We start from the raw sequence: 9,508 nt of genomic DNA on the forward strand, positions 1-9,508 counted from the left end.
AGCCTTTCAGGTTATTTTCATAAGGTGGGAACAAGGGGCAGCTGCAGATTCTAAGTAATTCGTATGGGAAAAAAATCATTTTCGGCGGCCTGTGGATGGCTTTGAGTGAGAGCAGATTTCGACGCAGTAATGATCTATGGGCCAAGGATTACACCCCTTTTTACTCACACAAGGACTGATTGCATGGCTCACAGCTGGAGTTAATCCAGATTTCTGTTTAATTAAATAGGAGCCATCATTCTGTTGCATTACATCAAAACCCAGGAATGTGACATGGAGGTGAAATGGCAAATGTAAATTTTTACTTCTTAGATTCTTGGTGATGGGATAAAAATTCTGGTTTTCAGCAGGGTTTGTTTGTGAGGAAAGAATATAAATATAATTGAGACATCTGTGACTGTTTTAATTTCCCATCAGGATCATCCTTCATAAAATCATATATTTTTTCTGGGGCAGGATGCTTAGTAGGGTAAATCTAAAAAGATATTGTTAAAGCAATTCCTCCCTTCAAGAAAAATCCACTGAGTGCCACCTATTCAAATGGCATTACAAATAATACTATAGTGGACCAGCCAAGAATAAGGTTTGCTTAAAAAGTATACTGTAAATATACTGCTTACATGGGTTAACAATTTTGGTTACCAGAATGTTTATTACACTTATTATTTGGAGAACAGATATTCATCAAAAGCAATAGATGAATAAATGTGTTTACAATGAAATTCAAAGAAATAAAAGATTATTTTCCCACTTTAAAGTAAAGAATACATATAATTTACTACAACTGGCTTTAACATGATACCAGTATATCAAATATATCAAACAGAAACTTCTATAAATGTGATTCTCAAATTAATCATCTTTTCACTAAGTGATTATAAAACCCCTTCACAAGGTATGGCTAAAGGAAATCTTTCTACTAGAGGAATTTCTCCACCCCCTTTTTTGGGGGAGCCATGCCGATATATTCTGTACAATTTGTGATAGAATAGTCACTTTCACGTAATGAGATTTTTATTATTGGCTTAAGAAAATTCTCAGTCTGCATTTGCTCATATTCCTGACTCTAAGTACAGTCTTCATGAACTGTAGAAATGGCAGATTTTTGTGATGATTGCAATTAGGTTTGCCTTTCTTTACTGTACTCTGCAAAATGGCATCTGCAATAGATTGCCCTATCTGAGGGTTTGTTTGCACAGCACTGTGACTCTTCACTTATTTTTCTCTAATCTGAAAGTTGAAATCACCACTACACTTTAACACTGAGTAAAAATTTTTCTTCTTCCTTGTTTTGTCAGATAATAGAAATGAGAAAACCTGAGGAAAAAACAGAATAAATGACTTATGATAAAACCACAGGCTCGAGACCATCCTGGCTAACATGGTGAAACCCTGTCTCTACTAAAAATACAAAAAATTAGCCAGGTGTGGTGGCAGGTACCTATAGTCCCAGCTACTCAGGAGGCTGAGGCAGGAGAATGGTGTGAATCTGGGAGGCGGAGCTTACAGTGAGCCAAGATCACGCCACTGTACTCCAACCTGGACGACAGAGCAAGATTCCGTCTCAAAAAAAAAACCAAAAAACAAAAAACAAAACAAAACAAAATGACAGACAGTACGGTTGTTCTTGGCAACACCGTTACCTGTTATCTATCTCCTAGAGTGGTTGAAAGCGTGCATTTTAAAGGCCACAGGCCTAGTTTTGTTTCCAAAATCACTACTCACAAGCTGTGTGATCTTAAGCAAGTCATTTCACCTCTTTGAATCTCAGTTTACTCATTTGTAAAATAGGGGTGATGATACCTGTAATTACCTGGGAAGAAAGGAATGAACAGCAAGTCTGTAACTCAGTTTCTCTCTCCTTCAAGGATGCTTCAGGCAATTCTTCCCTGACCATAAAACATACAGATGAGATTTTTAATAGCTGGAAGACAATAAGAGGGATTGTTAGGGTCTATTCTCTTCTAAGTTCTTACCTAGCAAGGCTTTTAGGAGGATATACATGTTCTGTGTAGATTGCTTCTTAAAAATTTACCTGTAAATTATAGATTTATGAGTCACAACTCCAGTAAAAATTGGAAAATGAAAACTAACAAGGACTCTCCAGCTATGTGACTAACGAGATATGAAAACAGGGACACCTGAACATCAGCAGTTTTTGTGGGCATACTTACTTCACACATAATGATTGTCACTGTGTTAATTCAAAACCAAAATGCATCTCAATGCAGAGAAAAGAGACTCCATCCCATAGTTCAGGGACTCTTAGATCCTGATGCTGTATCAGTGACTACTACTTTCTCGTTTCTAGCACTGATCATTAGAAAGGCTCAGATAAACTTGGGTAAAGTTTGACTCACTTTTACTTAAAGTGGGAGTGTTTGGGTCAGTGCATTTCCTCGTAGGATTATTGCAAGGAATAAATGAGTTAATATATGAAAAGCTCTTAAAATGGTGTCCACAAACTATTATACGACTTACATTAACACTATTATTATTTCACAATTTCATAGAACACTATTGTATACGTTACACTAGATGTTGGATGTGAGTGTTAGAAATGCAAAAAGTCTCTTTCCATGAGTAATTTAAATTAAGGAGAAAGGCACACAGAACAACCACTATAATATGGGTGAATAACACGGAAACGTAGAAGTTTCTATGTTTCCATGTTATTTCTTGGATTTCTTAGTTTGGATTCCCCCAGGAGGAGATCCTCAGACAAATAAGTGAATATAAGTAGCTTGTTTGAGAGGTGATACTAGGAAACAGCAGTAGGGAAAATGAAACACGGAAAGCAAAAGCATCCAATAATGGGTAAGTTACCAGCAAATTTCCACTGTGAATAATTGGGACTTATTCCCAATGGGCAACTCGGGAAGCCGGTGTAGAACATGAGCCTCAGAGTTATTCCCACCACAGAGCGAGGACGGTGGTGTATTTATACAGTGGCTCTTATCAGTCATTGGTTGAGAGCTGCTAGGGGTTGAGGAGGAGGAGGTAATTGTCTGGTACTTCCTGCCTTCCCTGGCAGGCAGCAGGAGCTCAGAGAAGGCCCTCAGGCAAAGAAGCACAGAAGCTGACAGTTGGCTGTGGGCCAGTATACCTACAGCAGTAAGGCTGGGAGGAATATTGACAGGCCATGGACTGGGGCTGCTATATGCCACACTGCGGGCGTTTTATTTCTGAAAATAAGAGGACAATCCCAGTTGTAAGACTTAAGGCCTGATTTAAAAAGGAAGGGTGAATGGAACTGAAGTCAGGAGATATATATATATATATGAAAGTTCTTCTAAATAATTGTTTCTGGAAACAAAACAATAAAAATGTTATACTAAGTAAAATGTCAATACTTTATGTATTATTTTATGTCAGCACAGTTAGTAATTCTGTGCTCAGTAATATTAATTTTCATTTATACATACTATGGAATGAGAATTATTTGTATCTTCATCTGTGGTTTTAATTATTTGTTCAGTTTATTGTTTCTTTATTATCAATTATATGTGCAGTTATTTTATAATACCATTGCGTCTGACCTGAGAGTTGTCTCCTGTCTTGGGGACCCACTTCATGCCTTGGGGATCTACTTCCTATCTTCTGAATTTAACTTCTTTAAACCACAGGTTATTGCCCTTGTCTTCTACCTCCTTGATCCTATCTCAGTAAGTATCAGCATCCGTGTCTTAGCTGCACACACGGTGAAACCCACCAAAGAACTGCTCTGTCTCTTATTTGGCTTCATATTTCCCAGTGTGTCATCACAAAATTACCTTTTTCCTTCCTCGTATTTTACATCCCTCTTCTACTCCAATACCAGTTTTAAGTTTTTATAGTTAGTCAAAATCTGGCCTAATTTCACAAATACATCTTAAATGTATTGGATCAAGCATTAAGTGTTGTACAAGGCAAATTCCTGATTAAAAAAGACAAAACAAGCGCCGCCTTCATAAAGTGTAATATTTAGCAGCAAGACAGCCAAGCCATTGGAGGAAAAACATAAAAGCTGATCTATATTTGAGAACTGTAAAAAGTGCTATGATGTAAAAGGCAATGGGAGCAAGTCATGCTGCAGTTTAACCCTGCCTGAGTGTGCGGATGTGGCCAAGAAGATTCTCAGTAAACATCCCTGACATTTGATCTGAGGTCTGAAGGATGAATAGGATTGAATTTTCTCCCAGGCAGGAATGCTCCAAACAGAGAGAACAGGCATGTGCCTGGCTCCTATAGGGGAAGAGCCTAGGATGTGCCCAGAGAAACTGAAAGGCTGGTGTGGCTGGAACCCAGAGCATGAGTGGGGTGTGAGCTGAGCTCAGGTGCAGGCAGCGGCAAGATAAGGGTGAGAACTGTCTATTTCTGTCTTTTATACAAAGACCAATGAGACAACATTAAAGAATTTAAAGTGAAGGGGTGGTGTGGTTGGAATTTTGTTTCAAAATGAGTGCTCCCGTATTGAGAATGGATTGGAGGAATGCAAAAGTAAAAAGCTGGAGACTCTGTGAGAAAGGTTATTGCAAGGACCAAGCAAGAGATGATGGTGTCTAAGGCTAGCCTGGCAGATGAAAATGGAGTGATATAGATGTGTTCAGGAGGCATTTAAAAGATTGATCCCACAGAAATGAAGCTATCATCCTAAATACTGTCATGCATACAGAATAAGAACTTGGACTCTTGCATTCCTTACGATATAAATTGTGGCCCATTTTAAATTTTGTGAATTCAGAAAAACTAAGGGAAAACCCCAGATGCCATATTGACAAGAAGTCTATTATCACACTCTGGGGTCCTGGATCAGCGAAGGACCCCAGGCTTGACATAGGCCTGAAATGAAGGATGTACATTCAAGTGGGGAAGTTTGATGTTGCTATGGTTACTTTGGCTCTTTATTGCATCTGAAGGTGTGGTCTGATAAAACTGGTGCTGATGGTCCTTGCTCCAGAGAGTCCTTCTTAGGAGGCCATCCCTCCAGACTACACATGGCCACTTAGCCCCCATCACTCAATGCTAGGAGCTTTTAGACATATGTACTCATATATTCTGCAGAGTCCTCCCAATTAAAATATGCTTGACTTGCATGAATTTAGGCATTTGTCCCTTGAGAAGGATGTTAACAGTAGCCTTGCTAATCCCAGGAAGCCACCCAGGGATTTGGTCACTTTTGTCAATCTACAAAACACAAAGGATTTTTTCAGGGAATTCCTTTTAGGAAGAACTTGATTCTTTTTTTTTAGAAAGCCTCCAGGCATTAAAAAGATATGACAACATTAAAAAGTTGTTTACTCTTCTTGAAGTATGAAGGACGAAGGAATTCACTTATTTCTTCCTGATTTCTTCCTGACGAACCACAGTGACCTCTATTTTTCTACCCCAACTGCCCCCAAAGACAGAAAGAGAATGTCTTCATACTTTCCTGAAGAAGTAATGAAAAACAAACCATAATGTAATCCTTAGGTCACTGAGAATACAATGAATCATTTTTATATTAAGATTTTTATGACTTATAATGTCATAGTTAAAAGTTCAGACTTTGTCTTAGGCAATGGGAAAAAATGGTATTTTTTTCTATATTTTTTAAATCAGAAGCAAGTTCAGATTTGCATTTCAGAGAGATGGCTCTAGGAAAAACTGGCAGGACAAATGGAAAGATAGCAACATCTGAGTTAAGAAAACCCATTAGAGGGTATTTCAGTTGTCCTAACAAGGTGTACTTATTTAGCACCTCATATGTACCTGAAACTCTGCAGGGTGCTCAGCATATGCAGTAAAGCCTAATAATTGAAAATACAGACTCTAAGGCCAGTGTGCCTTGATTCAAATCTCAACTCCTCCATTTACTAGCTGGGTGATCTTATGCAAGTTACTTAACCTCCCAATGCCATCGTTTCTTCATCTATAAAATGATTATCTGTCTGTTTATCTATCTATCTATCTATCTATCTATCTATCTATCTATCTATCTATCTATCTATCTATCTTGTTGTAAAGACTAAAATAAGAGTACCTCTATTTTGTGTGTGTGTGTGTATGTGTGTGTTTGTGCCTGCGTGTGTGTAAGAGATGGAGTTTTGGTTTGCTGCCCAGGCTGGAGTTCTGTGGCATGATCATAGCTCACTGCAGCCTTGAATTGTTGGCCTCAAGTGATCCTCTCACCTCAGCCTCATGAGTAGTTGGGACTACAAGTGTGTGCCACCATGCCCAGCTAAGTTTATTTTTTATTTATTTTTTTTTTATTTTTTTGTAGAGATGAGGTCTTGCTATGTTGCCCAGACTAGTCCTGAGCTCCTGGCCTCAAGTGATCCTCTTGCCTCAATCTCCCAAAGTGCTGGGATTACAGGCATGAGCCACTGTACCAGCCCATAGTACCTCTAAAGCACTGCATATGTGGTACTTATTTTTACGTATTTTATTCAAATAACATCCCTTGAAGTGAGAATGCTAATTTTTATTTCACAGCTGAGGAAACTGAGTTTTGAAAAGGTTATGTGGTTCACTGAAGTCACAGAATGAGTAAGAAAACGATGAAGCAGGCATTGAATCTAGCTCTCTTTGGTTCCAAAGTTCATGTTGTTTTCCTGGTACTTTCTATTTATGAGGTTTCCATGTGAGGCCACAGACTGGGAGTAGGTAGGGGCTGGTAAATTTAAGTCACATTTTGAGGACAGAATCTATAGGAAGTGAGATGGCTTCTGGAGTCACTCCAATAACGGAAAAGAGAAAGCTTGGTTGTTCAACAAATCTTTTGGCATCCTAACAAGTTCCCTCTAAACTTAAGGCTGGTGTGGTTTGCACATAGATTTGTCTAAGTGAGGGACCACATCACCTGTTTTTGATACAATTTGTCAATATTAGATTTGTTCAGTGGCTGGAGATTACATGAGTATAGGTTACAGACATAGAGTTAGGAAAGAACAATATGTCATTCATCACATTTACCCTTCAAGGCTGTGCCAAAAACATTCCTGAACTTTGTGCTACGGGGCTTGAATAGGGTGTGTTTCCAGATGATTCCAAGAAGCATGCTAACAAGCTCTAGACTACCTTGAAATATTTGAGTTTCAGATATGAGAAGGTCAGAGGGTAGATATTTTTGGATATCTTAAAAATGATATAATTTAATTAATGCCACCGCCATGATGTGTCCAAAACCAGCAGACAAGATATGCAGACAGGAGTCATTAGATATTTGCACACTGGAAATTGCCAATGATAGGTTGCCATAGTTAGCATAGGTCACCACCAACACAGATCTGGTTCTGAGCTTTGTACATTTAAAAGCTTAACATTATCAATTTGTCATGTTATAAGAAATAGATTCTTGCTGACCAAATTCATAAGAGAATGAATTATATGCTAGAACTTATATTTGCAATGAGATACCAACTTAACTGACAAATGATACCCCAAACTTAGATTTCCTGAGTAGTTACATGCACTAAGGAGATCAAATTATGAATTCAAAAATTGCTTCATAGTGCTAGAATTGGAGGGTAGAGTGTAGGTTGCTTCAAGGTATACTTTTTCTGGGTAAGTGTACTCTTCTTTATTCTAAAGATATTTCTACCTCTGCCCCAGACCATGCTGAAAGGATCATAGCCTTTGCTGTACAGCAGATGATTTAGGGTTGAGAAGCTGGGATACCAGCTGAAAGGCACTAATTACAGTTATACAGATGAGAAATAGCTTGAAATAAGATTCTGCTCATGTCAAGGAAGAAGTAGGAAAGAATTGTGATATTTGAGAGGTAGGCTCAATAGAATATAGAGATGGATTTTATGTGGCAGGTGAGGCAAAGGGAGAAGTTGAGGCTGATTTGTAGATTTCTAGCTTTGGACACGTCTAGTTACAGATAACTATAAGATTTCCACATGAAGAGAACCAGTAGGTATCTCATTAGAAGAGATTTTGGCTAGGAAAGCAGATATGGAAGACATTGTTATGTCCATCTGTCTGCATAAGGATGTGATTTCTCCAGGGTGTGTGTGGAATGGGAGGGGCAGAGGTAATGTGTAGAATTTTGTGGCACACCAACAGTTAGGGGACGAATGAGAGAAGAGGAGTCAACAAAGGAGACTGACGGAAAAAGGGAGGCCAGAGAAAGAAGAAAATCCAGGGAGGAATTAAGGCACGTAAAATCTGGGAAGCATTTTCAACACAGAGTTTTTGATAAAGCCAAATGCCGTAAAGTGGCCAAATAAAAGGAAAGACTAAAAAATGTGTCTCCTGTATACAACCTCTAGGGGGTCCTCAGTTGTTTTTTCATTGAGTGGTGAGGCCAGGAGTCCTATTGTAATGAGTAGAACGGTGAGTAAAGGAGTCAAGGCATTGATTTTAGGCTATTTTTTCCCAGAAGCTTGACTGTAAAAATAAGAAGGTTAGACAGTTTGGAGTTGTGTGAAGGGCTTCATAAGATGATGGGGTTTGAGCATATTTATTTACTGATTCGAAAAATGCTAGTGAAGGGAAAGATGTTGAATATTCAGAATGGAAAGGAAATAACTGATGGAACAATGAGCAATCCTTATTTCATCATTTCTTAGAATAGGGACATTTTCTGAATAGTCATCATCATGCATTTGTTATTGAGTATATGACTTTCTGAGACTAACATTTGCAGGTTCATCAAGTTCTGCAAAACCTCTTTGGTTTCTAATTGCAGGGTAGAGATCTGTCCTTGGGACAGTGTCATATTGGCTGCGCTCTAGACAGGGAGTGATGGTGACAAAACAGTGTAAAGAAAATTTCGGTTCCTGCTGAGTGAGCCTCAGGTTAGGGGTTACTCATAGAGAGAGACAGGACAATGGATGGGACCAATGAGTTCATATTAATCTAAACTGCCTTTCATTCATTTGTAAATATATTTTGGTTGCCAGACTCCAAGCTCTGCTAAATTCAAAGCATTCATGGTCCCTACTCTCCAGGAGACTATGAGCTGAGGCCAGGAAGGTAAACATTAAGCAAATAGATGTTTTGGTGGGCTCTTCCCTTCAGAAAGTCATTTTGACTGATATAACACTAAATAATGATAAAAATTTTATTAACCAAAATTGATGTGGAAAACCCATTTCTAGTGGAGAGAATAGAGTATGCCAAGGCCCTGGAGTAAGAGGCATCTGTTAACATCTTACTGATATCTTTCTTTTTTCCCCTTTATTTTTTATTTTCCTATCCATTTGTTTTATTTTGAGGACAGAAGAGGAAAGGCAAAAGTTTTACAAAAATAAAGGAATGAATTTTCCAAAGAATTAAGAAATAATTGATATTATAGATGGGGTGAAAAGTAGAACGTGGGGAATGTACAGCACTTGGTTATTATGAGTATTTATTTAAAACTATATATATAATTTTCATGATAGCATTCCCCTTATTTTAATTTTATAAGTAAACATTGCTTTTTTTTTTTTTTAAATAGATGCAGGGTCTTGCTCTGTCATTCAGGCTGGAATCCTGTGGTACAACCATAGCTCACTGCAGCCTTGAACTCCTGGGCTCAGAATAATAAGGCATAATA

This window comes from Colobus angolensis, unplaced genomic scaffold, assembly GCF_000951035.1.
Source record: "Colobus angolensis palliatus isolate OR3802 unplaced genomic scaffold, Cang.pa_1.0 Scaffold92, whole genome shotgun sequence".
Lineage (NCBI taxonomy): Eukaryota > Metazoa > Chordata > Mammalia > Primates > Cercopithecidae > Colobus > Colobus angolensis.